The following is a 14,865-nucleotide window of genomic DNA, read 5'->3' on the forward strand; positions in this document are numbered from 1 at the left end:
ACTCAAAGATAAGTGTAACCAGCATTTCAGAACAGGGTCATAACAGCATAAAAGAAGGATTCGTTCTTCTGCCAAGATGTAGTAATAGACTTGGGATGAAATGTAATTGTGTAAAGTGCAAGGTCATTGTGTACATACGTATTCATTGGGGAATAACCATCTGAATTTAGCCTGATCAGTTGAAAACCATGCAAAAGTAAATGCAGATATATTAGGGCATCCAAGACCAAGGTCCTGCATCTTCTGACTTATCTTAAGCCTAGGATTCTGTCTAAGATCAAGTATGCTGCTGCTGTTAATAAGATAAATGCACTCCTACATTTATCTTATTAAACATAGAGGTATTTCTGCCAGAGACTGAAAGTATTAACAACATACTTTAAAGTGTTGACAAAGCACAGCGAGAATAGTGTGTACCATGCACATTAAAGACAGATGGTGAATTCTAACTGGAAATGGTTTGCAGATATGCTCTCAGGACAACTGGGGAAATGATGGATCGTATTGTATCAAAAGGAATCGTGAGAGCTTGGGTTGTTCAGCTAAAAAAAATGAAGGCTGAGATGCTGCTGTCTCCAAGAGTTGATGTACAGCAGTATAGCAAACGCCAGGAAGAGAAGAGATCTGTTTAGGTTAAATTACATTAATGACATATGAGGAAGCAAATGAACACGGAGTGAAGTGGGGCCACAAAATAGAAGGCAGTCACTGATAATCCCTGAGGTTTGTGATCAGCATTTCCCCGCTGTAGTGGAGGTAAAAATAAAGATAATTTCTAAGATGGTGTTTCTTCAGGTTATAGAAGGGATTGGGGAAATTTCTGTTCTCCTGTACTTAGTTAAGGTGCTTCTCTTGAGGAATGGGATGTCCATGTGTCTGTGCGTGTGTGAATGTTTTAATTAAATTGCTGGTTGCTTCTGCATATTTGGGGCATTCCTCCATGGTATAAAGTGTCTGCTGTAGGCGGTGTAAAAGAAGATGTGTTCCTGGGCACAGGGCTGCCACACAGCAGAAGCGGGAAGCATATGAGAGACCGCAGCTTCTGCATTTCCTAAAGGGACAGTTATCAACCACATCTGTTTTTCCAAGCTTTTGTAGCAATATCCTGAGTCTCTTCCCTATTTTCTTATCACAGTAGCACAGCCTAAATATCGATCTGCCTGCAGAGAAACAGAAAATCTCCTTCACACAGTTTGACTTCTTGGAAGACTGACTTTGCTGCAAGGGAAACTTCAGCAGTTTCACAGACTCACCAGAAGGCTGAGGTAGGAAGGGGCATCTGGAGCCATTCGGTCAAACTTCTGCTCAATCAAGGACACCCAGAGCAGATCACCTAGGCCCATGGCCAGGCTGCTTTTTAGAGTCACCAAGGAGAAAAACTCCTCCAGCTGTGGAATTTCCTGTGGAAATGGTGTGAAGTCATGCAGATGAACATTAGATGGGATGGTATCTGGTATCTGGAACAGGCTGCCCAGAGAGGTTTTGGATGCCCTGTCCCTGGAGGTGTTCAAGGCCAGGTTGGATGGGGCCCTGGGCAGCCTGGTCTAGTATTAAATGTGGAGGTTGGTGGCCCTGACTGTGGCAGGGCGGTTGGAAATTCATTATCCTTGAGGTCCCTTCTAACCTAAGCTATTCTATGATATGACTTACAGGAAAGCTTGGAGCTGGAGTGAGGGTGAGGCAGCTCAGAAGGCAAAGGAGATGATAGAGAGTCAGCTCTTGGTTTTGCAGTACACATGTGCCATGCTGACGTGGTTCCTTCCAAAAGGCAGGCTTAATTTAGTTCTCTAGACCAGTTAACTTTGGGTACCAGTTACACTGGAGTACTGTGCTAACAACAGAGGTGCATATTTAGTTGTGTTGTCAGTGCCCTGCCAAAAGCATGGCTTTGGTACTATTTTGATAGTGGTGCTGAGGAGGATTTCAGATAGGAAATTGAGAGCATGGATATGAAAGGAGGATGTGGTGGGTTGCTTGTGTGGCCCCAAGGATGCCCTGCAGTCCTGCCAGCAGAGCAGGGCTGTGCTTGAAGTGCTCAGATCAGGGTTGATGGCCATTTTCCCCCAATTCCAGTCACTGTTCATCTTCCATTACTACGTGTGGTCCTTTGAGGTTTGTGCTGATCTGTGGGTTTTAGAAGAAAACGTGTGTCATGATTTCTGTTCTCCTTAACCTTGAAAAAAAAAACCAACCAGAACTTAAGATTTAAAAGGAAATCCAGCAATTTGTTTTGTCCATTCATATGTTAATGCTCATGTTTCTTTAACTGGAAAGCAAGAGAAGAATAGGGATGACAATTTATTCCACTTCAAGCATGCAAAGCTTTCTTTTTTGGATCCACCATAACAATGGTTATCATTACTTTGGTTGTATGCTATGCATAAGCAGCAAAAGCATCTGGTTCTTTTTTTTTCCCCCTTAAGATTATTCTCACCCAGTTTCCCTGCTTACATTGTTTACCCCTGATGTGACTATCTATTCCAAATATATTAAACACATTAATTAAGATTCTGTGGCTGAAGCAAGTGTAACATGTATTTTAAGGAAGGTATTGGATGTATTTCACCATTGCTTTTCAGAGAATTTTACTTGCTGATGTACTCTGAGAGTAAAATGCTGTTTTTTGTGTCAGACATGCAGCGTGGCAAGCCAACAAATGTGAGAATCAAGAATGACTCAATGCCACAAACAAGAATGTGCAATTTTATTGTTTCATTGCTTCATCTAGTTCTGTTTTATACCAACAGAAAAGGCACAACTTCCACCTGTGCATGAGTACAGCTTCTACATTTCTACAGTGCACAGGAAAAGTTTAATCAGGGTTTTCCCTTAAGGGACAGAGGAAGCCATAGTGCTGTCGACTAAATCATCACTTCCCTAAAATAAATCTGCTTTACAGCTCAGCTGAGCAGAAGTTGGGCTCACAGGCAGGTATCTGCAGTCTTATCTTTGTGGTACAAAGACCTATGAATGTGTATAGTAACTATGCACTTTATAATTTTCTGGTTAATGATGCCTTAAAATTGTAGAGCAATTGTATTAATTTTTATACAGCAGCATGGTGAGAGTTCAAGAACACTACTTAACCAGTATTGAATTGTTACACTGAGGTTCCTGGGTTTATTAACTTATTATCTTGATTTCAGTACAGGGATAAAATAAAAATGAAAGTGTCTTTCTTAGGAAATAAAATAACTACGTCTTCTTAAGAAAAGCAGGAGGAGATACAATTTAGTGGGCTCAGACCAGAGAGACGAAAGCGATGATGGTCCACCAAAACCTATTGCATGAGATGAAGATCTGTAACCAAATTCTCATGTTATTGTTACTGTAAGTATAATGTAGCATGGGAACCATTGTTTTTATTTCAGGAGTGAGGAAATACGTTCTTTTACAATCATTTCAATCTATTTTGTTATTTTGATATTATTACAGTCAGCATTATGATTCTGTTAGATATCCAGATACTACTACTTGGTCCTCTGCTTTTAACACTTCTGTCTTTCTGCCTGATTGCTGAAAGTTGCTTCACTGTAACATGGAACTTCTTAATGGTATCAACAAAGAAATGTTCTTTCCCACATAGTTAAAACATGAATTTGCAGCCATTCTTACCCGTGAGGCGGGGGAAGGATGTAAGAAGACTGTTACAGAAAACTGACTTCTGATCTTCATGTAAAGTGAAATCTGTTTCTAATCTTGTTTAAGATAAGAGTTGATAATGACCATCTGCATGAAAATTTTACCCACAGTAATCTATTTAAGAAGAAATCTGGTTCAAAATCTCAGCTTTTTTTTTTTCTCCCTTGAATAAAATTTCCTAGTCTGGCATCTCAAGGAAGAGCATCTGCTGCAAAGATGTGTTTTGAAGTCTTATGTTACGACTCTTTACCTCTTTAAAAACCTTAAGTTTTTCCATTGTGCTGCCTCTTAGAGCCACTGAAGTCTCCAGCTGCTGTTGTGAACAAGCTCTGTGCTGAAGACATCATTCTGGTTTGGGCTGACTTCATTAAGATTAGATAAAATCACACTTCGCTCCTTAATATGGATGTCTTTGTTCATCTTTTCCTCTAAAAATAATACTCAGACATTGTGATTTTCTCTCATTAGAAAGAAATTTTGAATATTCCTTCTATCAAAAATAGGCATGTCTTGTATTTCAGCCTATTAAAAAGAAACTCATTTACAACAGTCGGGGGGGGTTAATAATATTTAGAATGTCCATCCTGCTCTACAGTTTTTCATCGCCTTTGACAACCTGTTTAGAAATCCTGTGTTTGCAGGTTCAAGCAGAGATTTTCAGTATGTCTCAGTGAATATGTTCATTGGGATTTACAAAAAGTTTGTATTTCAACTGTATTCTATCTCCACAGGAATTGTTTTCTCCAACGGACATTCAAATAGTTATCCTTTATTTACATAAATAGTTATGCAAATAGTCAAAATCCACATTACATTAAATAATGTGCTTACGTTAATGTAATACAATGACACTAATCTAAATTCAAATGTAAAACGTTAATTTAATGTACTAGAATACATGGCAGTCTTGTATTAGGCTAAGGGTGCTTTAGGGGCATCAGAGGAACACAGTGTTCCCGAAACTCCTTGACCTGCTTCATTGCAAGAAGGCATTTACAAGCCCAACAAGGATGTGAAAATACCTTTCACAGCTGTGACAACACAACATATGTTACTGCTTTGTGTGAATGTGAGTAGAGATGATTTAAACTCTGCTTTTGGCTGATTATTCTTATGGGGTCTTTTCTTTGATAATAAAGATGCCATTGGCGAAACCTATTCAGAAAGGACAGAGTGAGTATTCCTGCGGAGACTGCCTGGTAGATTGGGATGCTTCTGGCATACAGGTATTTGTAACAGATGTTTCCAATTAACTGTGATAATGCTGAAAAAAAGAATAAATGAACTTTCTCCAGGATCTCCTAGATGAATATTGATGCAGTGCAGTTCTGCTCAGCCTGGAAGGTTTTAATGTACTGATGCTCGGGGCAGGGGTTGAAAAAATCAAAGAGAGAACAGGGCTGGAGTCACCTGAAATGATTTTCTACTCATTCTGAGTGATGCTTGTGCAGTGTGGATGAAGCATGAACGTATGTTCATGTTGTACAGACACAGTGATGAATGGAAGATCATTGCTGGGGGTGCTTTGGGTTTGGGCACAAGGGGGCTAGAGCTGCTGGAGAGGGGAAGAACAAGGATGTGGATGCAGCAAGGTGGCAGCTAAAGGAAAGAATGGGAACACAGGAGAAGGATGCTGAGGTGCTGACAGCCATGCTAAGCATCTGTCTTTAAAAGTGATAGTAAAGGACAATTCATATTTTGTCTTTCCCCTCCCCAGGCAATGAGAAAAGAGAAAAAATAATGAAATCCTTTAGAAACCATGAGGAGGGCTGTGAGCTCAGCAAGATGAATCTGGGTACCATTGAACTATTTACACAAACCTACCTTTGGTGCTGCAATAGCTGACAGCTCCAGAGCTGGGCCACCTCTGTCCCTGTGCTCATCTGTGGTGGAAGGCAGGAGCTGTGCAGCCAGGCTGGGCCAAGGTGTGAGCACGTGGGGCCTCATAACGTCTGCATCCCCACCCAGGCTTCAAGGGGAGTGTCTGACTCGTATCCATCTGTCCCATCTGCCTGCTTTGGTGTGGGAGAGGTGGCCTAGTGACACCCGTATAGTTCCCATGAGTTTAATGCAAATGCTGAACAAGAATTTCAGGATTTGGTTAGGTGTGGGGGTTTCATAGGCAGGCTAATGTGATCCTCTGTGATGTGCAGTTACATGTTCTGGCAAAGCTTGCTTATTCAAACCAATCTCACCATTGTTTGCTGTACTGTCTGGTGTATTCTGAGATGTACAGACATCCTAGGTTGTGTTTCTTGTGCAGGTGCTGGTCAGAGCAGTGATGCTGTGTACTGTCTGTCTGTTCATCTGCACTGTTTGCCAGCTGCCATGCACAGAAGTCCTGGGAGGAAAGCGTGACAGAACGTTTATGAACGTTTATAAGAAGGGAGAAATTGGCGATGTTGTTTAGTTTTTGCACTTCTTTGGGCTGCTTTTTAATTGACCACAACACAGGTCAAACTCTTGCGGTATTGCTACCTTTCATGCCAGTGCCACATGAGGCAGTGCATAAGGCAGGCAGCTTGCTCTGCTTTGTCCTGTAGATGCTTTGGAGAATGCTGCAGACAGCCTTGGTTGTGTAAAGAAGTGTTTGGAATAATTAGCCAACCTTTTATGTGTCTTTAGTGTGGATTAAGGTTGTTGATCGTGTTTTTTCCTGCTTTTTAAAACAGTTTTCCTCTTTTGAATGATAATCAAAGAGACTAAAAGCTGTGAGCTGGTGATATTCTATCCCATCTTACTGAAATGAGTCTTCCAAAATTAAGCTTTCTCAGTTCCCTGTGGTTAAATCAAAGTTGATATAGATGGATTCTCTGCTTTGCTTTGCCTTCCCTGCCTCGCTCTCCTTTTCCCTCTGTCTTTGTATCTGGTAGATCCCCTCTTTTATGAACAAACAAATTCCACGAAGATCTTTAGTACCAATTCAGTACTTAAACAAGCTTCCAGTAGTTTTTGCAGAGCAGTAGATGTGGTGGAAGACTTGTATGCTTTGTGTTAACACTTAACTATACAGAGATCTTAATTTTTACATTTTTTATAAATAATAAATTCATTGAATGAAAACATTTCTATCAGTTATGCTTATGCTGGGTGTAATGCCACTATCCCTGGCAGCAACACTGGGATAATTCAAACAAGTCTGACAGGATCAGGACTCAGGAATACAAGTTAGCCCTAGGAGACAGGAACCTACCGGCTGCTGATGAGGCTATGATACAGGTATTCTTCTATCACAACTTGTCAACATATGACAGAATGATATCATCCTTTATCTCCCTTTAGCATTTATCATCTTAAATAATTGACTGATACCTAGATTTATATCTTCTGGTGGCTGCTTTGCCAATTACAACGGTATCACTTCCATTTCCAAAACCTCTGTCTGCTATAGTCCCCTATAGACTGGCCAATTATTTTGATGCACTGTAATCAGATCTGACATTTAAAAATAAATGTATGATTCCCTTGCGCATTTGTGGTTTAGCAGTTTCATTTAGATAATCAGATCTTGTCCATAAACTCAAATAATTTAGGAGTATTTCTCCTGGTTAGCTATGACATTACTAGGTAATGGATTTGCACTATTTTTAAGCAGATCTATAAAGATCTGAATGTTGTGAGTCTGAAAGAGCTTTGACAGGAAATGAAATTAAAAAGTGGAAAATAGGAAAAGTGAGAGGATGCAGAAGAGGATTAAAAAAAAGAAAAAGAAAATAGCTGGTCATTTCTACTGCTAAATACAGTGGTTTAGAATGCCCCTGTAGAGCCAGGCCTAATAACTTGGATACATTTGAAGAGGAGTGGAAAATGAAGAATCAGTGATGAGAAATTTTTCTTCATTTTTAATAAAAATGGGCAAGGTGCAAGGAAAAATAGAAGGCAAACTGAAGTTGAAGGAAGCTCATTTGTAGCCATCCATGTCCTAATGAGTAGCACGGGGAAACCATCTATAGGCTGAATTACTTAAATCTTCATAGGCCCTTGACTTGACTTCTGTAAGAAGGGGCTTGAGACATAGTCCCAAATTAAAATCCAAACAGCCATAAATTTCCATGCAGTTTATGTAAGGGATATCTTCATCTGAGTTAGCTGCAAGCCTTCAGTGGAATCTCTGACCATAGACCCAAATGATGTGTGTCAAATAACACAGTTCAATGAGATACGCAGCTCAGCATGAAGTCCAGCCCTCTTCAAGTGCACAGTCCAGAGCACATGTGTCTTCATCCTCACGGATTTCATCAACGGCAAACTCCAAATTTAGCTAATATTCCTAATCTAGTGTGTAGCAACCCTGCCCACTGCAGGGGAGTTGGAACTAGATCATTTTTAAGGTCCCTTTCAACGCAAACTTTCTGTGATATACATCCAAAAATACCAGGAACTAGGGATCTACACCAATGAAAATGAGGTTTCCTGCAGTTGAAAATAACTGAGAATAGTCTGAAGGTATTAATTTTCCATGTGACGCTAAAAAATAATGGCTGGATCTTTACATGTCATAGATATGGTAAAAGAAGACAGTAAAGCCTTTAAAAAATTGAAGCCAAAAAGGATCACAAAGACCCAGGGAGAAGAATCTAAAAAGCAAAAATTGATAAACTGTCACATATGTAAATTTACATGTATGTAAATGATAAATATCAGTATGTTTCCTTACCAACATAAATGCTGTGCATTTCTGTCTACGTAACTGGATTTATCTGTGCTAAGTACAACAGAAGCCCTTAGCAAACTCTAGAGCTGCAGACAGCTGAATTGGTAGAGGTGGGATGGGGTGGCACAGGCAGTCTGTAGCTCTCTCTTCTCCTCCAGGCTCAGCTTTCCAAGAGGAGTAACTGTCAGGAATGTTCTCAGCTGCCTCTATGCCAAAGCACACCACGTCGTACACACTTGGTGATAGGCAGCCTGTTGTCACTGTGTTGTGGTTCCCAAATGCTGCACAGTAAAGGAGGAAAATGCTACGAGAGCATTACTGATTTGTGTAGACTAGAAACTTAGGAGAAACAGAAAATGCAGGGGAGATAAAGCTGATTTACGAGATATTGCTCTTGATGATGATGGTTGGAGTAATTTAGCTTGCCACGAGCAACAAGCATTTCCTAATGTACTTTAGCATTAGACATTACGTCCTTTACTATTTATTGGATTGTGTTTGTAGGCTGGCCTCCATGCAGTTCTCTGCTTTAGGGCATCTTTTGGGCTCTAAACAACTGCCTCGGCACTTTGTTGTAAAGGATACAACTGTATGTGATTTGTGAGGTTACATACATATAGTTATACAGTGCAGAGAGATCTCATCTGAGATCCATCAGCTGTGATACTCACCTGGAATCTAAGTGTGTGTGCTACTCTGAAATGCATGCTGGATACTTATGATGTTCTGTCAAAGGTATCTCGCTTTGTTTATTGCCACAGTCATCTGGCTCTGCTAGTACAAAGCAATCTTGATCTTCCTGGAGTCCATTTGGCAAGATGCTAAGGCAAATGCTCGATCTTATTAATAGATCAAAGGAAAAGGCTTTTCTTAAGAAGTATTATTAAATCATAACATTAGAAGAGGTGGTTGCTCATTTACAACTCTCTTTTCTCAGCTGAATTTTGATCACAAGGTGCACCGACTTACTGGGCTGTCTACAGGCACCACTGCTTGGCTTTCCTGAACAAGGATGCTGCAGTTTCAGCCTCAGCAAAATGCTTTCAAACAATCAAGTTGTTTTTAGGAAATGTTCCAAAATATTTCCACCTAGAAATGTCTCATGGTGCAAATTCACATGCAGTGACTTGGAAGTGGCTGGCATACCTGGGACTGTTCCTCAGGACAACCTTGGCCAGTTCCCACTAAGTGTAACAGCAAGGAGCCCATGGAGCTGGTGCTGCAGTGCTGCAAGCTGGTGGCTCTCAGAATGACCTGGTGGGACCTGCTAAAAGGGCGAGAGGGGCTCATGAGGCATCAAATCAGCAAGGCATCAATTAGCACTAACTGCATGGGAAATCATTGTAATGCTACGATGGTTCATCCGGGAGATGGAATGAGTTGGTGGTTGTGCTGAACCCTGAGGACTGTGTGTCCCTTGCTGTTGTTACTGTAAGAAAACCCGTTGTGTACTTCTGTGATCACTGGCACTATTTTAGGATCTGAATTATAATTAACATAAAGAAATGTGCAACAGCCATCATGTACCTCTAGCACAGCATGGGAATCTTTGAGTTAATCTGCAAAATCCCAGTTGGTTACAGCAGGGCTCATCACCGGCAGGGCAAGATAACTTTTCATTTTCTGATAGCAAAGACAACAAACTTGAAGTTATGTGAAATGTATGAAATGCACACACAGCAGTCTGTCTTTTAAGAGGAAAGAGATACGGGCGTATCAGTTTAAAAGGTTTGCCTTTTCAAAGTGCTGCCACCTTCCTTTCACGCCGACAGCTGCAGACATCTGTGGACCCGCTGTCTCAGCGCACAGTCACTTGCTGAGGTGAGGATGTGGCTTTTCCATGGTGAACAGCCTCGCATGCAGAGGGTGACTGACCAGCTTAGCCCAGAGCTGCAGGGTCACAGAGTCCAGCAGGGACGCAGCACCTCTTGGCTACAAATGGATGTCCGACAGGACTGGTGTTTGGGCTGCCAGCCACTGGGTTGCCACCCTGATGGGGCACTGACCTGCTGGGTCACCACGCTGCCAGGTTGCCGTCCTGCCGCCTCACTCATTCCTGGGCTCTAAGTGGCAGCCAAGGCTTGGAGTCCTGGGGTAACTCCTCCTCTGCTCGGGATGCTTTGCTCACGCAGCCACCCACGGTCCAAACAAAAATGTGCGAGGCGAGGCAGGGAGCCTCCACCTCCCCTCCTGCCACCGGCATGCGCTGACAGCATTGCACTCCTCTTCACGCAGCTGGTCCAGAGCACATCGCGTTTTGCCCCCTTTGCTTCTCATCGGACCAAGCAAGAAGAAGAATAAAGAAAAATAAAGGGGGGGGGGGGGGGAGAAGTGCAGGGCTGTGCATTAGGATGGCTTTGTGACCGCATCAGCAGCCAAGCACAGAGGCTGCTTTTTGCAGGGCTGCAGTGCACTGGCAGTGCCAAGGTGAGGTCCGCGCTGTGTGTGCAGAGTTGCAAGGGCACGAGGAGGGGGCTCCTGGGAGAGCCGGGCTGCTGACAGCTCCGCTGGCAGGAGGAAGAAGGTAAGGCTTTAAGGCTTTGTCCCTACAGGAGCACAGTGTGTTGCTGCTGTTTGCTTATGAGTTACAGCATGTGCAGTATGGTGGGGGGAGAAGTTTTGCAGTCTGCTGGGCTCTGCAGGAGAGCAGCATTAGCAGAAGCAGCGTGCTGCATCTGGGGGTGTTTTGGGATCACCACCATCAGCGAGAAAATCTGTCTGCATTCCCGTCACAGAGAGAAAAGACCATTCTGTCTCACACTTTCGTACTTTCTAAGCCTGAAGCCACTATGCAAATGCAATATTAAATGGGTTTTGCTAATAGAAATACATTACCATACAGCCATTAGGCAAGGGAGATATTTCTTCCTGTTACCACAGACAGCTCCTCTCTGCTGCAGGTACAGTGGGTGCACGGGCTGTGCTGTGCCGTGGGAAAACACACGTTTGTTCTGCACACCTCAGCAGGAAGAAACACGTGGGGGGTTTTGCATTTGCTTTGGAATAACTGAGAGCATGAAGACTGTGCTAAACAGATTTTGTGCTGTTGTGCTGCTGTTTCTCCTGTGTCCTTACTGCTTCCGTGATATTTTTAGTGGTCTGAGATGTTTTAATTAGTTTTTCTGTTTTTAAAGTGAAGATGCCATTTGTCTGAGCGACTCTCCAGGTGTTGGGGTTTTTTTTGCTGCTATTTGTCTCTTGAAGTTGTTAACTGTATTTCTGGGAGTTTATATTAACTGTTTGGGTGAATCATAGAATCATAAAGGTTGGAAAAGAGCATAAGATCATCCAGTCCAGCTGTCGGCCCATCCCACCATGCTCACAAACCATGTCCCTTAGTGCCACATATACGTGTTTCATGCATACCCCCAGGGATGGTGACTCTACCACCTCCCTGGGCAGCCCATTCCAAAAGTGAGCACTGCCATGGCTGTAACCACCAGCAGCCTGGTCCAGTCTGGCCTTGAATGTGTCCAGGGATGGGGCAGCCACCACCTCTGTGGACAACCTGTTCCTATGCTTCACTACCCTTATTGTAAAAAACTTCCTGTATATCCAATCTAAGCCTCCCCACTTTTCATTTGAGACCATTTCCCCTTGTCCTATCACAGCAGACCCTGCAAAACAGTCTGTCCCCTTCTTTCTTATAGCCCCCCCATTTAGACACTAGAAAGGCCACTGTATCTCCCAGAGGTGTTTGGTTGCAATTGAGTTGTATGCAGTTCAGACCCATACTGCATACTATAGGCACTAGTATCTGTAAACGAATGTGTACTTGGAGAATTATGGTTTTAAGTGTAATCGGCGTTGGTTGTTTATTATCATGAATACACTGGCTTAGGCAGGTATAGAGCTTTACTCTCAGTGCTGTGCTTAATTAGCAAACATCTACATCATCTCTTTTGCTGATAGCTGGGAAAAGTGGATCAACTATGTCTCCCCCACACAGCACTATCCTGCCTAAAGTTTATTTGCTGAGGCTGCACGCCTCAGTTATACAGCAACAGTTCCAGCCCATTTCCTCCCAAGTACACGGCACTAAGGCAGGGTCCATTTAAAATAGGCAGCTCTTCCTTGCGTAGTCAACTTTCATCCACTGTAAACAAGTAGATGCAGCAGTTTGTGGTGAGCGTGAGCACAGGCGCAGCAATGCAGTAACTCCTCATCCTCAGTGTCTCCGGTTTTCAGCAGCCCAGGAGCCTTTGCTCCTTGCCAGACAGCCTGCACGCAGACCTGCTGGGAGGTAAGCAGTGTGACTGCTGTGGGTTGGGAATTTGAAGCTTTTCTTTCTCATTTTGCATTGCTACTGAGTTCCCATGTGAGGAATTACTTCATCCTGCATCTGTTTTGCTTTTAGAAGGAAAAGTTAACTGTTAGTTGTGTGGATGATAATGCACGCTATATGACACTGAAGTTCACTGCTGTGTGCGCCTTTTCAACCCTGCTGGCCTCGGGCAGCCCCTCCAGGGGCCACACTGTTGTTTGTACACCTTGTTGTGCATCAGTCTCTGCACAGCAGCAGCTGCAGTAGTTTGTTCAGCTTCTAAGTGTTGAACTGAAAGAAGGGAGTCAGGTGTGCCTTCTGACAACGCTGTGCCCTAACATCACCTTTCCTTCTTAACTCTATATTCACTCCTGCTCCAGGTTTCCTTCTCACTCCAAAAGTGTTGTCCCTCTACTTTCTCTGCTCCTTTCGGAGAGAATTCATCTCCCTTTGGTGCCAACACACACAAGAGCAACAGGACATTGAAGCCTTGCTTGGTGGTAGCCCACACTCTGGGTGCTCTTTGCTCACAAACTGGTGGCCAGGCAGCCTCCATATCTCCAGTCCCAGCACCTACACACACTGTGATTCAGCCCATCTCATGCATTGAGTGAGCAATAGGGAATCTTTTTGAAGCATGGTGACTGTAGAACGTGTCACTCTGCTCTTTTGGTTCTTAGAAGGCATGCTTTCATGCAGTGCTAGGCAGATGACACAGCCTGCATTGATATTACAGAGTCCATCAATGGAATAGTGTGCAGCTTCTTGCCCTAATCTGCTTGTTTAGAGACACCCAGAATATTTATCCTAATCATCTGTTTCTGCTTCGGAGTAGGTACAGGAGGAAATACCACAGACAGCCCTGTCACTGGGAAAGCGCATCATTTGAATGTGCAATGTAAATATTTTAACTAACCAAATGTAAACACTAATTCGCTTTCACTATGGGAAAAGACTGATGCAGTCAAAAACGAGCTGGCATAAAAGTGACCCTGTACGGAGGAGAGACAAAATTGCTTTTGCACATTATGGTAATCAAAATAGAGTGCTTAATGAATTGCCTTGTGTGAAATGAATTACAAATACAAATGTGCCTGACACGAGATGATCGGAAGTTGCTGCTGCATTAACCTGAGAGGGAAGGACTTTGTGATTCATGGGGATGTGAGGTCACGGGAGGCCTGACATGTGTGTTACAGGGAGGCTGGAGAATGGAAGAGAGCCTAAACCACAACTATGGGCTGCCTATCTCTGGGCTGCCATTTTCACCATGCCAGTACAGTCCATTCAGAAGTTTCCACAGGTTACAAAGATTATAGGAGCAACAAAGATAGTAGACACAGTAAGAAGTGCCTTATTTCATTCACACATTTGTTGTGTGGGTGAATTCAAAGGAAAGCAGAGAAACTGCTCATGTGTTCTGCCTACACTGGGTTCATAGCTTCTTGCTGATAGGGCTTTAAGGATGGCCGTTCTGTTCACATCACAGAGGTGACTTTAAGCAATTGCAAGATGTAGCAGTATTGAAGATTGTGCCATGGAGAAATTAAAGGACAGGCAGGAAAAGGAGCTACAAATGCTTGGTACTATCTCTTGAATGTGAAGGCTGTAGTGCATCAAATAAGCAGTCCTGTGGCCTTTATCTTTCTTGTTGACAAGGTGGTTAACTGATATTTGATAGAAACCAGAAGAGAGGTTTGACTTCCAGTGCTGAATCAGGTCCAGATCATGGACTGCAAAGGAAACCTCTACTCCTTTGGGTGCCCAGAGTACAGGCAGCTGGGGCACAATTCAGATGGGAAGTTCATTGCCCGAGCACAGCGCATAGAGTATGACTGCTAAAGCAGAGATTACAGAATCCTTCCAGATACCACTCAACTCCATCACGTAGTAAATGTTGCAAAGTAGAGACCCTGCACAGTGTGGCTGTTCCTCAAACCTGTAAGCAGAAGAACTATCTGGAGGAGATTAGTTTGGCTCTGTGTTCTAGTCAGTGGATTGTGAACACCAGAAAAACTAACTTGATTTTTGTCGATATCCTTGTTAGGGAAGGAGAGATGGAAACAGAAGGAAAAAACAAAAGGGAAGAGTAGTCTCCCATGGTAAACGCTTGCAGTTGCAGCACAGATAAATCATGCAGTGTGTAGCCTAAGAGTCGTAGCCTGCCATTGCTATTGCAGGCCAGCTGCAGCCAAAGCAGCACATCTCTTAAAAGTTATCTGTCTAAATAAAGTAAAAGCCAAACCCCTTAAGTCATCGGTGAAGCGAATACAATAGTCTTATTTTCAGTATGGAGCATTTTTTT

General features: G+C 43.0%; 1 protein-coding gene across 4 annotated transcripts in view; it reads left to right on the forward strand.

Moving 5' to 3' along the window:
• PAG1 (phosphoprotein membrane anchor with glycosphingolipid microdomains 1) overlaps nt 1-14,865 on the forward strand; it is a 90,488-nt gene that overhangs the window by 41,877 nt on the left and 33,746 nt on the right. Inside the window, exon 1 of one of the 4 annotated variants that reach the window (XM_015855851.3) lies at nt 1,588-10,820. The exons of 2 other annotated variants lie outside the window; for them this stretch is intronic. The gene's annotated coding sequence lies outside the window, so the exon portion shown is untranslated. Of the gene's footprint in view, nt 1-1,587; nt 10,821-12,385; nt 12,540-14,865 lie in introns of those variants that run through there. One more of the 4 variants, XM_015855852.3, reaches the window with a different exon arrangement.

This window comes from Coturnix japonica, chromosome 2 (assembly GCF_054131305.1).
Source record: "Coturnix japonica strain WE chromosome 2, WE-NBRP24, whole genome shotgun sequence".
Lineage (NCBI taxonomy): Eukaryota > Metazoa > Chordata > Aves > Galliformes > Phasianidae > Coturnix > Coturnix japonica.